Source organism: Cervus canadensis, chromosome 25 (assembly GCF_019320065.1).
Source record: "Cervus canadensis isolate Bull #8, Minnesota chromosome 25, ASM1932006v1, whole genome shotgun sequence".
NCBI classification, from domain to species: domain Eukaryota; kingdom Metazoa; phylum Chordata; class Mammalia; order Artiodactyla; family Cervidae; genus Cervus; species Cervus canadensis.
The window spans coordinates 27064484-27085091 of NC_057410.1; the positions used below are offsets into that span (position 1 = coordinate 27064484).

At 41.5% G+C, this 20608-nt stretch overlaps 1 pseudogene; it reads left to right on the forward strand.

Moving 5' to 3' along the window:
* Positions 1-1961: 1961 nt before the first annotated feature.
* LOC122427171 lies at positions 1962-16568 on the forward strand (annotated as a pseudogene).
* The last annotated feature ends 4040 nt before the right edge of the window (positions 16569-20608 follow it).

Consider the following 20608-nt stretch of genomic DNA (forward strand, 5'->3'; position numbering starts at 1 on the left):
TTTTGATAAAATTAACAAAGTTAAAACCTCCTACATAAAAGACATCTTAAACAAGATTAAAACATAAGTGATAGGGAAATGGGGAGAAGTTATCTGCAACATATATATTTCTAACATACATGTTAGAAAAAGATGGGTATCTGTAAGGGATTCCTACAAACCAACAACAATGACAATAAAAATAGAGATAAACAACCGAATAGAAAAATGGACAAAAGGTATAAATAGACCATTTCCAAGAGAAGAAATAAAAATAACCAATAATACACGTAAAAGACTAGTCTACATCTCTAGTAACTGGGAAAATGCAAACTAAACCAACAATGAGATCCATTTCACATCTATTGGATAGCAATAACCTAAAAATTTGACTTTGCTGAAAAGGTCCGCATGGTCAACCCTCGCTCCTTGGAAGAAAAGCAGTAACAAACCTACACAGTGTATTAAAAAGCAGGGATGTTTCTTTGCCTTACAAAGGTCTGTATAGTCAAAGCTATGGTTTTTCCAGTAGTCATGTATGGAAGTGAGAGCTGGACAATAAAAAAGGTTGAGCACCGAAAAATTGATACCTTCAAACTATGGTGCTGAACAAGACTCCTGAGAGTCCCTTTGACAGCAAGGAGATCAAAGCAGTCAATCTTAAAGGATATCAACCCTGAATATTCATTGGAAGGACTGATGCTGAAGCTGAAACTCCAATACTTGGCCACCTGATGGGATGAGCTGACTCATTGGAAAAGACCCAGATGCTGGGAAACATTGAAGACAGGAGGAGAAGGGGATGACAGAGGATAAGCTGGCTGGATGGCACCACCAACTTGATGGACATGAGTTTGAACAGGCTCAAGGAGTTGGTGATGGACAGGGAAGCCTGGCATGCTGCAGTCCCTGGGGTCGCAAAGAGACAGACACGACCGAGAGACTGAACTGAACTGAACTGTGCGTGCTAAGTTGCTTCAGTCATGTCTGACTCATGTCTGACCTCACGGTAGGTAGCCCACCAGACTCCTCTGCCCATGGAATTCTCCAGACAAGAGTACTGGAGTGGGTTGCGATGCCCTTCTCCAGGGGATCTTCCCAACCTAGGGATTAAACCCATGTCCCTTTTGTCTCCTGCATTGGCAGGCAGGTTCTTTACCACAAGTGCCCCATGAAAAGACTTTTGCTCATCCTAGTTGACAGTAATTGCAGCTTGGACTGTCTCTGTATTGCAGCAGTTAATGAACTATAGGGGATATAGTGCATGTTTCCCGGTTTGTGCCCCAGTCCCAAAACTCCGTTGGGTTAACCTTACCATTAAATGCAGTGAAGTGAAACCCAACAACTTTCTATGTCCAATTATGATAAACTGATTGGCCTAGATAAGCTTTGAAAATGTGTCTATGCTATGAGTAGATGATACAGCTTGGTCTAAGGCTTCCAAGAGAATGTTGAACCAGGAAAAAGAGTGTATGAGAAATGTTTCTGAGTGAGTCTCAGAAGTCGCTAGTGGCAAGCATAAGTGATTTTTATGTACATAGTGAGCACAGAAGCATGGTTAGTGTGGGTAATCAAGAATTGACTCTGTTTTCTAAGGTGTGTCTCCCAAGTGTTATTGTTATGCTAATATTAATAAGGCCCTTAGCAGCCATTTTATTTCTTTAGAATATTAATTATATTCTCTATACATCTATTTTATACAACTAAAATACAATGTGAAAGGTCTGGATACCCTAGTCTAAATTATGTGACGTTGTGCTGGCTTGGTTTTTTTTTTTAGATGGTTCCATATTCCTCATGTCCTATGTAGTTGTTGATAAAGGGGTTTAAGGAATAAAGGATGCAGTGTTCTCTAGTACTATCTTATTCCCCTAGTCTCATGTTCTGTTCATATGTAGTGTGTTACAGAGAAACCCAGACAGACCCAAATCCTCAAAGGCATGTTCCTGCCATCCTATTCAGACTGTCTTACCCCACAGATCATGCAGGCTGTGGCCATTGTGGGCGCCATTATCACGCCACACAATATGTACCTGTATTCTGCCTTAGTCAAGGTGAGCTAGACCTATCTTATCTCAGTAGCCTGTGTAATTTCACAGGAATTTTCCTCTAGTAGCAAGTGACACACACTTGGTTTACAACTATTAGAACCATGTAGGAGCAAGACGTATTTCCACAGTTGGACTCCACACAGTTGGACTCTGTTTTTATCACAAAGCTGACCAGAGATAAATGACCCCTTAGAGAAGGGACCAAAGTCCTTCTTAAAGCTCTGATGGGGCACCGTGTCTCCTGTCTTTAAATCTCAGAAGCCTGAGTGGTCTCGTGGAGGTCAGGAGGAAAGAGCCCAACTTGCTTTTACCAGTCAGTCCAACACAATCTTTTGCTGGAAGATTTCAGAGGCCTTTGTAATTAAGGTTATCTCCCTGTTAGGTGTGAAATAAGGTTGTTCTTGCAGGACTGTGGTTCTTTAAGCCACAGTAACTGAGGGCTCAGCAATCACTCAGTCATTTTTTTCTGTTTGGAGATGTGTGATGTCATCAAAGGGTCATGACTTCTTACCTACTCAGAGAACCAGGGTGTAAGCAGAGTCTCACCTTTCATGTGGTCAGTTGTTTGCCCTCTAGGACTTTTAGCTGACTCCAATTTGTGAAATATCACAAGGAAACTTGTTCCAATTAGTCAAAAAATGGCTTTTGCTATTATTTCTCTAGTCCAGACAGGTAGACTGAGCCAATAAACAGGAAATTTGAGACGCCAATAAAGCACTTTTTCATTGACTCCTGCATTGCTCTGTTTCCTTTATCAACATCTGTGTCATCTCAGTGCTTGCTGCTAAGTCGCTGCAGTCGTGTCCGACTCTGTGCAACCCCATAGACAGCCGCCCACCAGGCTCCTTCATCCCCAGGACTCTCCAGGCAAGAACACTGGAGTGGAGTGCCATTTCCTTCTCCAATGCATGAAGGTGAAAAGGGAAAGTGAAGTCGCTCAGTCGTGTCCGACTCTTCGCGACCCCATGGACTGCAGCCCACCAGGCTCGTCCATCCATGGGATTTTCCAGGCAAGAGTACTGGAGTGGGGTGCCATTGCCTGCTCCACTCAGTGCTTGACAGAGCATTTTTTTTTTAAAACCAACGAGCAGGTGGTAAGTAAGTCACGGTCCTGGGTAGTAGTGAATGTGAGGGTAAAGAGGAGACTGAATTGGGGCAGGAAAATGTGACTCAGGGGAAATAGATCTTAGCGCTGCCCATGAAAGCACTGCCCTGGTCACGCTTTACATTCTGGGACTGTGATGAGGCCCGGACCCATCCTTCGCACCTTTGGACCAGGAAGGAGCTTTTCCTCAGACAAAGATTGCTTCCTGCTGTTGTTGGTAGCTTCACATCTGTTTGGCTCTTTTTCATTCCCTTCTCCTTCCTGTTTACCAACTACTGGCTGTTTGCCAGTCTTGCCATTTGGTGATGACAGGTTGGGAGACGTCAACACACAGAAAACAGAATCTGTGGCTAGACAGCCTGTTTTGTCACAGTGAATTCTCTGTCCTGTTGACTCCTGATTGCCAGTCTAGTTTTGATCACTCCTTTGTTTCCCATCATAGGACCTCTGACTCTTGCCTCTGCTTTGACTAAGGGCTCCCTGTTCTGGGTGTCCTCTCATGGTTGAAGCCTTCTTAAGGGCCCTTACTTCCTGTCACCATTTATAATGACCCAGCACTGATGTATTACTCTGCACACTCTAACTCAGGAGAAGTTTTTGATGACCTGGGGGTGTAGAAAAATTATGGAGGAAGAGCTCAAGGACATTGCTGCCATCAGTCCCTGTTCATTGTCTCGCCTGCAGCATCCGTCTCTTAGATGATCTGTCTGTGTGTGTCTGTAGGAGAGATCTTATCTGAGTTCTGACCTCAAAATTAAAATATGTCCCTAAACTGCTTTGGTTCCAGGTTGCAGTCTGTAAAAACAGCGGCAGTTCCCATACATTGTCTCTGACGAAAAGTCAATATTGGCTGTGCACATCTACGAAGGGGTAAAGCTGTTCAGATGTCTTATCTTTGCTCCTGAATCAATATTCTTAGCATGGTATCTGGTCTTTTCCATGGGTTCACTTCAGAGCTCAGCATATTTTCTCTGGAGTGTCATATTTCCAGAGGTTCAGATGCTAGACAGGCCTTTTTCAAAACATGGAAGGGAATAGAAGATCAGCTGAAAAGATGAATTAATTGTATCAGCAATTCCCAAACTTATGTTGAAAGTATACTACTCTACAGGATATTAATTGGGGGTGATTAAAGAAAGCGTTCTTTGTAAAGTGGTCTTTCTTTTATACTTGTTCTCCTCTCCGCCTCTCACTCTTGTGGCTGGAGACTTTATTTATTTATTTAGGCCACTCTGTGTGGCATGTGGGATCTAATTCCCTGACCAGGGATCATCCCATGCCCCCTGCATTGAAAGCATGAAGTCTTAACCACTGAACTACCAGGAAAGTCCCAGGAAAGTGGTCTTTGTTGGGACCTCTGTCCCTTTAATGCCAGTTACACTGTGAACCTCCAAGAGTAGAATAAATAGTATGTAGCATCTCCAGAATTCATTTGCGCTTTATCTCCATTTCTATTACCATCTTCCAGAATACTGTGTTAAGGAATATAATTTGGGAAATGTGTTGTAGACTTTTTTTTAATAGTTAATATGTGAGTTGAGGATAAAGGCTTTAGGAGCCTAAAGAGAAGGGAATAGGCTGAGGAGGAATGGGGGCCCATCTGGCAGAATTTAGGTTGAAAGCCTCTAGTATGAGGTCAGGACCCAAGTCTAGCTTCTGGGACAGTGCTCAGCACAGTGCTTGATAGAGGTGGGTGTGTGGCCAGGAAGACGGACAGGTGACACAGAGAAGTATTTTGGAGTGTTGTCTCAGGTGATCTTTCTCCCTTGCCTCTCCAGGGTGTTGTGCTGGGGTGTTACTTCGGGCCTGCCGCTCTCTATCCGGCCAGTGGGGATCCTGGCTGCGGGGCAGAGTTCCACCATGACAGGGACCTGTTCCAGCCAATTTGTCATGGAGGTACGTGCTGCTGTGACTGGGGTAGACGAGAGGGAGAGGACATTGCCTTTTTGTCCCTTCTTAATCCTGTGCCTTCCTGAACCTCCTCAGACCTTTTTCTGTTTCCTCTTCCAGACATTCATTCTGCTTCTGTGTTTTCTTCCAGGGATTCCTCAACCTAAAATGGTCACACTTTGCTGAGTGAGTCTGACCCGCTCTATTGCCATCATCCCTGCTCTGCTTATTGCCATCTTCCAAGACATGGAGCAACTAACAGGGATGAATGACTTCCTGAATGTTCTTCAGAGCTTACAAGTGAGGAGGGAGCTGGGGAAACTCACATCCTGTTGAGTCAAGCAGAACTCTATATTGCCCATAGGTACCAGGCCTAGTGCTGGGTGAGGGGAAAATTCAGAGGAATAAAGATTTGCAGTGTTAGTCTATGGTGAATGCATTGAAATCCCTGGCATCTGAAAGCTTTTCGAAATAGCTTATTCTTTTCTAAGGCTGTTGAATGGAAATTTTAGCTATAGTTACACATAGAACATAAAATTATTGTTCGTTAATCCAAGCAAACATTAAATATTGTATAGGACACTGTTGGGTTTTATGGAAATTAAGACAGGGCAGATACACATTTTTTAAGGACACCATGAGCAGAACTGATGCAGGTTCATGCTACAGATTTCCACATAACCCTCCAGCATGTTATGATGACAGGAATAATTTCCCCCAGAGTAAATGAGGCAAGGTCTACGGTTCCCTTTTGCTAACAGTGCTGCTCTCTGGGGTATTACAGGAGCTCTGGTCTTATTTTTTATATCTGATCTTACTTTTATATCTGACCTTATTTTTTTCTTTTGCAGCTTCCTTTTGCTCTCGTATCCAGCCTCACGTTTATGAGCTTGCGGCCGGTGATGAGCAAATTTGCCAATGGATTGTGAGTGTACTTCTGTTAGCTCCCAAAGACGTGTGGGGCAGTGGTGTCTGCATCAAACAAGCCAGTCGGAAAATGAGTCATAGGGGAACTATGTGCTTTAAGAGGTGACTGCTAGAGCTGCCCCCTCAATCTCTGACTGAGAAAATAGAGACTGCTGGGGACTTCCCTGGTGGTCCAGTGGTTGAGACTCTGCCTTCCTGTGCAGGGGGTGCCGGTTCTATCTCAGGTCAGGGAACTAAGGTCCCTCATGCCAAAGGTCAAATTAAAAATAAATAAACACAACATCATAAATCAACTACATGTCAATTTTAAAAATCAAAACAAAATAGAGACTGTGAATGTAACAAAGGAAGACAAAAGCACATTTTTTATTTCTGGGGGAAGCTTTTCAGCTTTTAGTGCTTTAAGTCTTCAACTTCAGCCACTGAAGGTTAAAGTATCTTAAATCCATGTTAAATGATCTTGAGGAGAGAGGCATAAGCTAATATCTTTTAAATACATCTCTAAAGAACGTGGGCTATTTGAAATGACCTGTTGCATCTCTAGAAACTCATGACTTTGTGCAGTTTTAGGGCTTGTTGCATTTTTAGGGACTTATATGATATGGGTTATTTGATAGTGGGTTTTTTTCCCCCTCTTTTTCCCTATCATTGTGTAATTTTGGCTCATTTAATTGAATCTGGGACACAAGAAGCACTTTTCAATTTACTTTGAAATGTTGCTTACTCCTATCTGGTGGCCCCAAAAGACACAGTGTCTTTTTGTCTGTGGACAGATGGGACTATTCCACCAATAATTGTGCTGAGTCTTTTCACAGAGGCTGGAGGATCACAGGTGGTGTCATGATTCTTAACATCTGTTCCATCAACATGTACTTTGTCGTGGTTTATGTCCAGGATGTAGGGCATGTGGTATTGTATGTGGAGGCTGCAGTGGTCAGCGTAGCTTATCTGAGCTTGGTGTTTTACTTGGTAAGTCCAGTTGGGAGGGGGTAGGGGCAGTTGAGGTGTGTCTAACACTCAGAAGAGAAAGGACCCAAAAGAGCACATAGCTATCTGTCTTCAGGTTATTGACACAATTCAGAGGAAATTGTTATATCATCTGTGACTAAAGAATATTTTTAACCATAAATTTTCCCTTGATTCCTCAGTGCTATCATTTTTTTATTTCTGTCACTCTGGTTTCCACTCCTAATAATTCCTAACCAGAGAGTGTAGTATGTTTGAAGAACTCAAAAAAGATCAGCTGTGTAGAAAGTAGAGAGTGGTAAAAGATGGGGTTGGAGAAGGGAGCTGTGTCCTGTGATTTCAAACTTTTGAAGGGCAGCACATGTGGGTTCACAGCCCCGCCCAGCTCTACTACTTAATAGCTGTTCAATGATAACAAGCTAAATAGTGATATTCTCTCATTGAATTATTCTAAAATTGTTTAAAAATGACGGTTATAAAACACAGCTCCATAGAAAAAGAATGCAGAATTATGTATATGTAGATAATCAAAAAAATTGTCAAGTCTAGAGTAAATTATGTAAAAATGATAATAGCAATTGTCTTAGGATGGTGGGATTATGGATATATTCTATTTTCCAGATCTTCTATCGCATTCCTTACATCAGTGAAAAGCCACAATAGCAACAACACATCCACCTCCCTATTCTACACAGGTTTCTCTAAAAAACATAGGGTTGAGGATTAGGGACAGCAGAATTTATACTGTATCTGCTACAAAAAGTGACAAGGCTGGAGGGTGGAAGCCCCCTGCTTATCTTTCCAACACTTACCTAGTTCCCAGGCCAGTATCAGCCACAGGGTAGGTACTTGATTGGGAAAACATTATAGTAAATATTGAAAAATTATGACTTAAATAGATATATCTCTTCTTTTTTCCTCCTCAGTGAACCATGGGCACACTAAGATTATGATGAGCCTATAATATAAGGACTTACTCCAAGGAAACCCAAGTAACTGAGTATAGTCTTGACAGAAATTGTTTTAAAAATTCACTGTAAGGAGTTCCTTACTGGCATAGTGGATAGGATTTTGGGCTTTCACTTCAAAGTCCCAGGTTCAAACCCTGGTTATGGAACTGAGATCTTGCAAGCTAGTTGACAAAGCCAAAAAAATTTTTTTTTTAAGTTTTTTTTAAGATTGCTGTAGAAGGTAAGGGGATCCTTGAGGCAAATTGGTTATGAAGGTACTGAGTTGTTCTCAGTCAACCTGAGGTTATAGACATTGCTGAAGACCCATTTTTAAGGCCCAGGACTGATTTTACACTGAATAACTACTGTTAAGTTCAGGAGACTAGTAGTTCTCAGTCAACCATTCCCCGTATTGAGGAATGGTGTAGGACAGAATAAAAAAAAGGTCTTCAGGGACCTTTCCCAGTCAGAGAAAAGAAGTAACCACAAACCAGTAGGAATAGAGGGAACTGAGTATCAAAATTAATACAACAAAGAGGTTTGCATCTGAGCAGCGCAGTGTGGGCGGTGAGGGGGCTCCAGAGAAGTTGGTGAATGATGACCGTATTTTATCTTTCAGGGTTGGCAATGCTTCATTGCACAGGGCATGTCCTTCCTGGACTCTGGGCGCACACAGTAAGCATCTCTAAAGTCCTGCTGACGGAAGAAGCCACCAGTGGCTATACCATGTAAACACTGTCTGCAGTTACCATCAGAGCCAGTGTGTTTCTGTGGGTGACCCTTTGAACACAGCCAGACGTATGTGCTGTTGCACAGACTGCATTTAGGACTCAACTGTTCATTGGGAGCGACTTTGTTTCATATCTGTTTGAATGATGGTATTACTTTTCTTCCTGAACTCCTAATCTGGGAGCTGGATTAAATAGGATCTTTGAAAACTTGACAAATTCTTTCTTGAAAGAGAAATACCGTATGACATCCCTTATATGTGGAATCTTAAAACAAATGATAAAAATGAACTTAACACCAAAACAGAAAGAGACTCATAGACTTAGAAAACAAACGTGGTTGCCAGGGGAAGGGATAATTCTGGAGTTTGGGAAGGTCATGTAAATACTGCTATATTCAAAACACATAACAAGCAAGGACCTATGTATAACACAAGGAACTCTACTCAATATTATGTAGCAGCCTGGATGGGAGGGGGTTTTGGGGGAGAACAGGAACATGTATATGTATGGTTGAGTCCCTTCACTGTTTCCCTGAAACTACCACAACATTGTTAATCAGCTATACTCTGATACAAAATAAAAAGTTTAGAGTTTGAAAAAATAAAGATATACAGCAAAAAATAAATAAAAGGCTGCAAAATACTTTCCTTATTCATACTCTTAGAATTATTTCAATTATAAAACAATAAAATCTCAACTAGGGTGGTTTGACCCATATTAAATATAAAATTATGAGACAATCTACCTCTGTCAGGTTCATGATTCTTTCAACTTCTTTTCCTTTTAAATTTCTCAGTGGAGGTTAAGAGGTGTGCCACGTTGTGCCTAGTTGCTCAATCATGCCCTACTCTTTGCGACCCCATGCACTGTAGCCCACCAGGCTCCTCCATCCATGGGGATTCTGCAGGCAAGAATAGTGAAGGGGGTTGCCATGCCCTCCTCCAGGGGATCTTCCCAACCCAGGGATGGAGATTAGAAATGGACAATAAAGAAAAGAAAAGAAACATTGAGAAATACACTCTTCCCAACAGCTCTCCAGATATATGACACTTGGAGGAGAAGGAATTTGGGGAAAAGGGAAGGAGGTGGCAAGGGAGTGGCAAGGATGCCAGGCCTTGGGCAGTTTAGGATCACAGCACTAAGTGAAATAAATTGCTGTTGTTCAGTTGCTCACTCCTGTCCAACTCTTTGCAACCCCAAGGACTGCAGGACCCCGGGCTTCCCTGTCCTTTATTATCTCCCAGGATTGTTGTAAACCAGCTTTTTCACTCTGCTCTTTCACCTTAATCCAGAGGCTCTTTAGCTCCTCCTCACTTTCTGCCATAAGGGTGGTGTCATCTTCATATCTGAGGTTGTTGATATTTCTCCCAGCAATCTCAATTTCAGCTTGTGATTTATTCAGCATGGCATTTCTCATGATGTACTCTACATGGAAGTGAAATAAGCAGGGTGACGATATATAGCCTTGAGGGTACTCCTTTCCCAATTTTGAACCAGTCTGTTGTTCTATGTCTAGTTCTAACTGTTGCTTCTTGACCTGCATACAGGTTTCTCAGGAGGCAGATAAGGTGGTCTGGTAGTCCCATCTCTTTAAGAATTTTCCAGTTTGTAGTGGTCCACACAGTCAAAAGCTTTAGTGTAGTCAATGAAGAGAAGTAGATGTTTTTCTATAATTCCCTTGCTTTTTCTATGATTCAATGGATGTTGGCAATTTGGTTCCTCTGCATTTTCTAAATCCAGCTTGTACATCTGTAAGTTCTCCATTCATACACCACTGCAGCCTAGCTTGCAGGATTTTGAGCATTACCTTGCTAGCATGTGACAGTGTGTGACTGAACATTCTTTGACATTGCCCTTCTTTGGGACTGGAATGAAAACTGACCTTTTCCAGCCTGGCCACTGCTGAGTTTTCCAAATTTGCTGGCATTTGACTGCAGCACTTTGACAGCATCATCTTTAAGGATTTGAAATAGTTCAGCTGAAAAAAAAAAAAAGAAATAGTTCAGCTGGAATTCCATCACCTCCACTAGCTTTGTTCATAGTGATGCTTCCTAAGGCCCACTTGACTTCACACTCCAGGACGTCTGGCTCTAGGTGAGTGATCACACCATCATGGCTATCCCAGTCATTAACATCTTTTTGTATAGTTCTTCTGTGTATTCTTGTCACCTCTTAATATCCTCTTCTTTTGTTAGGTCCATACTGTTTCTGTACTTCATTGTGCCCATTTTTGCGTGAAATGTTCCCTTGGTATCAGGTTGGTATCAACCTGAGGTTATAGACATTGCTGAAGACCCATTTTTAAGGCCCAGGACTGATTTTACACTGAATAACTACTGTTAAGTTCAGGAGACTAGTAGTTCTCAGTCAATCATTCCCCGTATTGAGGAATGGTGTAGGACAGAATAAAAAAAAAGGTCTTCAGGGACCTTTCCCAGTCAGAGAAAAGAAGTAACCACAAACCAGTAGGAATAGAGGGAACTGAGTATCAAAATTAATACATATTCTTATATTCTTATATTTAATATGGATCAAAACCCCATAATTGAGATTAAATAGAAATTAAGAAGAGGTGGCAAGAATACACAGGAAAACTATAAAAAAAGATCGTAAGTACCCAGATAACCGCAATGGTGTGATCACTTACCTAGAGCCACACATCCTGAAGTCGACTGGGCATTACTACAAACAAAGCTAGTCGAGGTGATGGAATTTCAGCTGAACTATTTCAAATCATAAAAGATGATGCTGTTAAAGTGCTGCATTCAATATGCCAGCAAATTTGGAGAGGCCACAGGACTGGAAAACATCAGTTTTCAATCTAATCCCAAAGACTAGCAATGCCAAAGAATGTTCAAACCACCACACCACTGCACTCATTTCACATGCTAGCAAGGCGCTCAAAATCCTTCAAGCTAGGCCTCAGCAGTACATGAACCAAGAATTTCCAGATGTACAAACTGGATTTAGAAAATGCAGAGGAAAAAAGAAAATGCAGAGAAACCAGAGATCAAACTGCCAACATTAGTTGGATCATAGAAAAAGCAAAGGGATTCCAGAAAAACATCTATTTCTCTTCATTAACTATGCTAAAGCCTTTGACTGTGTAGACCACAACAAACTGGAAAATTCTTGAAGAGACAATAAAACCAGACCACCTTACCTGCCTCCTGAGAAACTTGTATGCAAGATGCAACAGTTAGAACTAGACATGGAACACAACAGACTGGATCAAAATTGGGAAAGGAGTACCTCAAGGCTATATATTGTCACCTTGCTTATTTAACTTTCAGGTAGAATACATCATGCGAAATGCCAGGCTGAATGAATCACAAGCTGGAATTGAGATTGCTGGGAGAAATATCAATAATCTCAGATATGCAGATGACACCACCCTTATAGCAGAAAGTGAGGAGGAGCTAAAGAGCCTCTGGATTAAGGTGAAAGAGCAAAGTGAAAAAGCTGACTTAAAACTCAACATTCAAAAGACTAAGATTATGGGGTCTAGTCCTATCACTTCACAGCAAATAGATAGGGAAAACATGGAAACAGTGACAGACTTTATTTCTTGGGCTCCAAAATCACCGTGGACGGTGACTGCAGTGATGAAATTAAAAGACGCTTGCTCCTTGGAAGAAATACTATGACAAGCCTACACAGCATATTAAAAAGCAGACACATCACTTTGCCTACAGAGTTCTGTATAGGCAAAGTATGCATTTTCCAGTAGTCCTGTCTGGATGTGAGAGTTGGACCATAAAGAAGGCTGAGCACCAAAGAATTGATGCTTTGGTACTGTGGTGCTAGAGAAGACTCTTGAGAGTCCCTTGGAGTGCAAGGAGATCAAACCAGTTGATCCTAAAGGAAATCAACCCTGAATTCTCACTGGAAGGGCTTATGCTGAAGCTGAAGCTCCAATACTTTGGCCACCTGATTCAAAGGGCTGACTCTTTGGAAAAGACCCTGATCTGCAAAAGGCTGAGGGCAGGAGGAGAAGGTGGCAACAGAGGATGGCATCATTGCCTCAATGGACATGAGTTTGAGCAAACTCAGGGAGATAGTTAAGGACAGGAAAGCCTGGCATGCTGTGGTCCAGGTTGCAAAGAGTCGGACATGACTGAGCAACTAAACAGCAACAACAATAGTTAAAATAACTCAAAAAGAATATGCATAAGTACTTTGCAGCCTTTTATTTATTTTTTGCTGTATATTTTTATTTTATTTTTCAAACTTTAAACTTCTAATTTTGTATCAGGATTTAGCCAATTAACAATGTTGTGGTATTTTCAGTTAAACAGTGAGGGGACTCAGCCATACACATACATGTATCCATTCTCCCCCAAACCCCTGTCCCATCCAGGCTGCCATGTAACATTGAGCAGAGTTCTATATGCTATACAGGAGGTCCTTGTCATTTATTCATTTTGAATATAGCAGTGTGTACATGATCTTCCCAAACTCCCTTACTATCCCTTCCCCTGGCAATGACAGTTTTCTAAATCTGTGAGTCTCAGATTTCTGTTTCGTAACTAAGTTCATTTGTATTATTTCTTTTTAGATTCCATGTATAAGGGATGTCATACGATATTCTCTTTCTCTGTCTGAAACTTACTTCACTCAGTATGACACTTTCTAGGTCCATCCATGTCTGCAAATGGAATTATCTCATCCTTTTTAATGGCTTTCTCAGCCTTTTAAAACCATTATCTTGTGATAAAAAAATTCACATACCTACTCTCTAAGTTGTATTATGAAACATTAATTGCATTTTCCAAATACTTTTAACATGTAGTCAGTCTTGTTAAGAATCATGCATGAGGATTATCTCTATTAAAGATAAAACAAGCTGACCCTGGGACAGCAAAAGAGTTCAGTGTTGTTTGAGAGCAGCAGATGTCAAGTTGTCAAAGATCCTACTTAATCCAGTCCCCAGATGAGAAGTTTAGGAAGAAAAATAAAGCCATCTTTCAAACAAATATGAAACAAAGTCTTTCCCAACAAACAGTTGAGTCCTAAATGCAGCCTGTGCAATAGCACATACGTTTGGCTATGTTCACACAGTAAACCATAGAAACACGCTGGCCCTGATGGTACCTGTGGACAGTGTTGACTTAGTATAGTGGCTTCTTTGGTCTCCAGGACTTTGGAGCTGTTTACCATGCGCCCAGCGTCCAGGAAGGACACGCCCAGTGCAATGAAACATTGTCAACTGTAAAAGAGAAAATATGGTCATCATTCACAAACCTCTCTGGAGAGTCCTCTTATCCCCCTCATCGCCCACACTGTGCTGCTCAGATGCAAACCTCTTTGTCGTATTAATTTTGATACTCAGCTCCAGCTGTTCCTACTGCTTTGTGTTTTTTTCCTTTATCTGTCTGGGGGAGGTCCTTGAAGACCACTTTTTTTCAGTCTTACACCATTCCTCACAATACGGGGAACAACTGACTGGCTAAGAACAGCTGTGATAGTATTCTGAACTAAAGAGTAGTAATTCATTCTAGAATCAGTCCTGGGCCTTAAAAATGGGTCTTCAACAATTTCTATGGCCTCAGGCTGACTGAGAACAACTCAGCACCTTCATAACCAATTTGCATAAAGGAAGGATCCCCTTAACTTCTATAGCAACTTTTTAAAAATTTTTTGGCATGCCACCTACTTTGTAGGATCTCCGTTCCCTGACCATGGACTGAACCTGGGACTTTGAAGCAAAAGTCTGAAATCCTAACCACTAGGCTACCAGAAGCTGTCCTAGAGAAAACTGTTAAAACAATTTCTGTCAAGGTCATACTCAGTTACTTGGGTTTCCTAGATTGAGGGCAGGAGGAGAAGGGAGCAACAGAGGATGAGATGGTTGGATGGCGTCATCAACTCAACGGACATGAGTTTGAGCAAACTCCAGGAGATAGGGAAGGACAGGGAAGCCTGGCATGCTGCAGTCCACGGGGTTCCAAAGAGTTGGACACAACCTACACCAAACAACTGCCTCTATATTATAGGGTCAGTTTAATCTAAGTGTACCCATGGTTTACTGGGCAAGAAAAAAGAAGAGATATATCTATCCAAGACATAATTTCTCAACATTCACTAAAATGTTTTCCCAATAAGTATCTACCCTGTGTCAGACACTGACATGGGGACTAGGTAAGTGTTATAAAGACAAGAAGGGGATTTCCACCCTCCAGCCTTGCCATTCTCTGTAGCAGATACGGTATAAATTCTGCTGTCCCTAATCCTCAATCCTATGTTTTTTAGAGAAATCTGTGTAGAATAGGGAGATGGATGTGTTGTTGCTATCGCTGCTCTTCATTGATATAAGTAATGTTACAGAGAGATGGAAAATAGAGAAAAGAATATCCACAATCCCATCATCGAAGGCAACTACTATCAATATTTTTATATAATTTACTCTAGACTTTTGAAAATTTTTTTATTATCTAGGTATACATAATTCCGTATTCTTTTTCTATGTAGCTTGTTTTATAACCATCATTCTTTAATAATTTTAGAATAATTCAACAAGAGATTATCACTATTTACTTATGTTTTCATTGGACAGCTATTAAGTAGTAAAGTTGGGCAGGGCTGTGAACCCACATGCACTGCCCTCCAAAGATTTGAAATCACAAGACACAGCTGCATTCTCCAACCCCATCTCGTAATACTCTCTATTTTCTACATGGCTGATCTTCTTTGAGTTCTTCAAACATACTTTCTTGTTAGGAATTATTAGGAATGGAAACCAGACAGAGTGACAGAAAGAAAAATGAAAGCTCTTAGGAACCAGGGAAAATTTATGGCTAAAAATATTCTTTAGTCACAGCTGGTTTAATGATTTCATGTAAATTGTGTCAATAACCTGAAGGTAGATTGCTATGTGCTTTTTTGGGTCCTTTCTCTTCTGAGCATTAGCCCCACGTCAACCACCCCTGCCTCTTCCCAACTGAACTTACCAAGTAAAACACAAAGCTCAGATAAGCTACGCTGACCACTGCAGCCACCACATACAATGCCACATGCCCTAGATTCTGGACATAAACCACGACAAAGTACATGCTGATGGAACAGATGATAAGGACCACAATACCAGCTACAATCCCCAAGCCTCTGTCAAAGAATCAGCATAATTATTGGTGGACTAGTCTAACCTGTCCACAAACAGAAAAAGATACTGTGTCATTGGGATCACAGGACAAGAGTAAGCAGCATTTCAAAATAAAATGAAAAGTGCTTCTTATGTCCCAAATTAGATTAACTGAGCAAAAATTACACAATGATAGGGAAAAAGAAGAAGAAAAAAAAATCAAATAATCTGTATTATTGAAGTCCCTAAAAATGCAACAAGCCCTACAAGTGAAAAAATCATGAGTCCCTAGAGATGCAACAAGTCATTTCAAATACTCCATGTCCTTTAGAGATGTATATAAAAAGTATATTGGCTTATGCCTCTCTCATCAAGATCATTTAACATGGATTTAAGATACTTTAACCTTCAGTGGCTGAAGTTGAAGAGTTAAAGCACTAAAAGCTGAAAAAGTTTCCCCAGAAACAAAAAAAGTGCTTCCCTTCCTTTGTTACACTCACCATCTCTATTTCTTTCTTTAATTTTTTAAAATTGACATATAGTTGATTTACGATGTTGTGTTTATTTATTTTTAATTTTTGGTCACATCCTGTGGCAACTGGGACCTTAGTTCCCTGACCTGGGATCCAACCGGCACCCCCTACACTGGAAGGCAGAGTCTCAACCACTGGACCACCAGGGAAGTCCCCAGCAGTCTCTCTTTTCTAAGTTAGAGATTGAGCGGGCAGTTCTAGCAATCACCTCTTAAAGCACATAGCTCTCCTATGACTTATTTTCTGACTGGCCTGTTTGTTGCAGATACCATTGCCCCACACTGTTGCAGACTGGCAGAGCAGAGACCAGAACTTGCCCCATGACTTGAGGGTGCGGCAAACTGCACCCTCGTGATTGTCCTAAAAAGCACACCTAATGGACATACCTGGGGCTGGACTTGCTCTCTGCTCCGCCTCACTGCCTGCCCCTGCATCCATCCCCATGGAAACAAAACAAGATGTTCCTGAAGAACAGCAGGGCCTTAACTTTACTCCCTCTTTATGGTGTGCTGATCAAACTCCCTATTCCCTCATGATCTCAATGATATTAAGAATGATCTTAATGATATTAAGAAGAGGTGGCAAGAACACACAGAAGAACTATACAAAAAAGATCTTCACGACCCAGATAATCACGATGGTGTGATCACTCACCTAGAGCCAGACATCCTGGAATGTGAAGTCAAGTGGGCCTTAGGAAGCATCACTACAAACAAAGCTAGTGGAAGTGATGGAATTCCAGTTGAACTATTTCAAATCCTAAAAAATGATGCTGTCAAAATGCTGCAGTCAATATGCCAGCAAATTTGGAAAACTCAGCAGTGGCCACAGGACTGGAAAAGGTCAGTTTTCATTCCAATCCCAAAGAAGGCAATACCAAAGAATGCTCAAACTATCACACAATTGCACTCATCTCACACACTGGTAAAGTAATGCTTAAAATTCTCCAAGCCAGGCTTCAGCAATACATGAAACATGAACTGCCAGATGTTCAAACTGGATTTAGAAAAGGCAGAGGAACCAGAGATCAAATTACCAACATCCAAAGGGCCATTGAAAAAGCAAGAGAGTTCCAGAAAAAGATCTACTTCTGCTCTGACTATGCCAAAGTCTTTGACTGTAAATCTGTATGCAGGTCAGGAAGCAACAGTTAGAACTGGACATGGACCAACAGACTGGTTCCAAATTAGGAAAGGAGTACCTCAAGGCTGTATATTGTCACCCTGCTTATTTAACTTATATGCAAAGTACATCATGAGAAACGCTGGGCTGGATGAAGCACAAGCTGGAATCAAGATTGCCAGGAGAAATATCAATAACCTCAGATATGCAGATGACACCACTCTTATGGCAGAAAGCAAATAACTAAAGAGCCTCTTGATGAAAGTAAAAGAGGAGAGTGAAAAATTTTGCTTAAAACTCAACATTCAGAAAACTAAGATGATGGCATCTGGTCCCATCACTTCATGGCAAATAGATGGGGAGACAGTGGAAACAGTGAGAGACTTTATTTATTTGGCTCCAAAATCACTGCAGATGGTGACCACACCCATGAAATTAAAAGATGCTTGCTCCTTGGAAGAAAAGTTATAACCAACCGAGGCAGCATATTAAAAAGCAGAGACATTACTTGGCCAACAAAGGTCTGTCTAGTCAAAGCTATGGTTTCTCCAGTAGTCATGTATGGATGTGAGAGTTGGACTATAAAGAAAACTGAGTGCCAAAGAATTGATGCTTTTGAACTGTGGTATTGGAGAAGACTCTTGGGAGTCCCTCAGACTGCAAGGAGATCCAACCTGTCCATCCTAAAGGAAATCAGTCCTGAATATTCATTGGAAGGACTGATGCTGAAGCTGAAACTACAATACTATGGCCACCTAATGTGAAGAGCTGACTCATTTGAAAAGACCCTGATGCTGGGAAAGATTGAAGGCAGGAGAAGAAGGTGATGACAGAGGATGAGATGGTTGGATGGCACACAATGGACATGTGTTTGAGTAACCTCCAGGAGTTGGTGATGGACAGGGAGGCCTGGCGTGCTACAGTTCATGGTGTCGCAAAGAGTCAGGCATGACGAAGCAACTGAATTGAATGATCTCATGTGACTTCTGCCAATAAAAGTGTGGGCTGAAAAGAGCCATTTTGTCTTCCTGCCATGGAGCAGGAGGGCCCCCTGACTCCCAGCTTGCCAAATTATATATGTCTCTCTTTTCATTACGCGCTCGTCCCTGTTTCAGCTCTTTATTCCCAGCTGTGCTGGACTCGGCACCACACATCTTAAGAAGTACGCTCACAATCCATTTGGCAAATTCGCTCATCACCAGCCACAAGCTCGCAAATGTGAGGATGGGTATGAGCGCAAAGGGAAGGGGCAAAAGAAAAAACTAAGATCAATTGGGCTATGGGGCATCCTTGTAACACCCCAGCAAGCAGCACTGTTAGCAAAAGGGAACCAGGGACCCTGCCTCATCTACTCCGTTGATGATAAAGTAAACAAAGAGAACAATGCAGGATTCATCTGTTTCCACAGACTGCAACTCCTCTCCTAACCCTCGCCAAGGCTGTTCTTTGTTCAGATGACCAACCTGGGACCAGGGAGTCTAGTCTGGAAAGTCCTAGAAATTCTAGTCATTTTCGACCTAGGAATTCCTGCAAAACTTCCTGGACACTAGTCTTTCCTATATCCTTATTCCTTTAAAATTGGCTCAGTGCTGAATTTGGGTTTTGTTAACACACACTGTCTTTTTTAATAAAAGGACAAAAATTTTGTTTAAAAAGCTAATGAAAAAGAGACAAACAGCTAATGATCAGCCTGTTGTAATACTTGCCTCATAGCCAAACACGAGGGCCGTAATAGTTATGAGAAAACCAAAAAATGCTTCTAGCTTCTGCAAACCTAAAGGGAAGAATGTAGCAGTGAGTTCACAGAAGGCAGATTTCCCCGTAAGCCACATGATGGAACTTTGAGTGACCCCTCTGTTCCCACTGTCCTTACCATATTTGTCCAAAAAGAAAAACATAAGGGTATCTGCAATGGTGATAAGAACTTCATCCCATAGAGAATTCCTAGGTCGGAGATTAAAAAGGGAGATTAAAGAAAAGAATAGAAACATTAAGAAAAAGACTCTCTTCCCAACAACTCTCTAGATATATGACCCTTGGAGGAGCAAGGACCTGAGGAAAAGGGAACAGTGGTAAGGAGGCCAGGCCTTGGGTGTTTTAGGATCACAGCACTAAGTAAAGTAATACATTCATTCAAACTTTATCTACTATTACAGACATTCGGGACACAAAGCTGTAAAGTATGGGTCTTATCTCTCAAGGAGTTCACTTGACAAGTGGGATAAGCTGACATACAAATTAATTATAATATACATTGCCATACACTGGATAACCCAGTATGCACGACCAAACATGAGAACATGGGAGATAAAGAGCCTACATCTGCCAGAAGAGAAGAAGGTGGTTCCAGAGTGGTTAAATGGAAAAAATAATACTTGAGTTGAATTTTGAAAATTGGGGTACACCTGAGTTTTTGTTTTTATGTTGTTGTTGTTTAGTTGATAAGTCATGTCCAACTCTTTGGTGACCCCATGGACTATAGCCCACCAGGCTCCTCTGTCCATAGGATTTCCCAGGCAGGAATACTGGAGTGGGTTGCCATTTCTGTCTCCAGGGGATTGTCCCGACCCAGGGATTGAACCTGCATCTCCTGCTTGGCAGGCAGATTCTTTACCACTGAGCCACCTGGGAAGGACTTTTGTTTTTATACTTGCTTTGAAATCTCGCAAAACATTGATTACTTTCTAGAGAAAAAACCCCTGATCTTCCTAAAGACAGGAGATTGATGGCAATAGCTGAGCCAATAACTTCTTGTATATCTACACCAATGATAGCCAGCTCTACCATCAGCCACAGAAGGATTTGTGGAACCTAAACATCAAACAGCAGAAAGACATGGTTCTAGTTAATCATTTCTAAGAATTTCCCCCATAGTTTGGTATTCACATTTTGTCAGTGATCCAATAACGGTCCTTTATTAAGCCTTAGGTCTAGAGATGAAGGACCAGAACTCAGCTGCACTTGGCCCCCTGCTGGAGAGGGCCAGGCTGCTCTTTCTGGCAGAGTCTGTGAGTCAGGGTCAGGGCAGCAGCTGATGCCTATTTCTTATCCTTCTGTTTTACTTGACAGAAGAATGGAATTTCCATTCATTATTTCCACTTAGTTTTTGGTCTGAAAACAATCCTGTAAGTGTTAGGGGAAAATGAGGATGGTCAAACTATTGTTCAGGAGAGAATAAAAATACTGCAGAAGGAAATATCTATCCTGACCATAGCTGAAGAGACAAAACAAACATGAACAGGTTGGAGTCATCCTTAATGTAGTAATGCACAA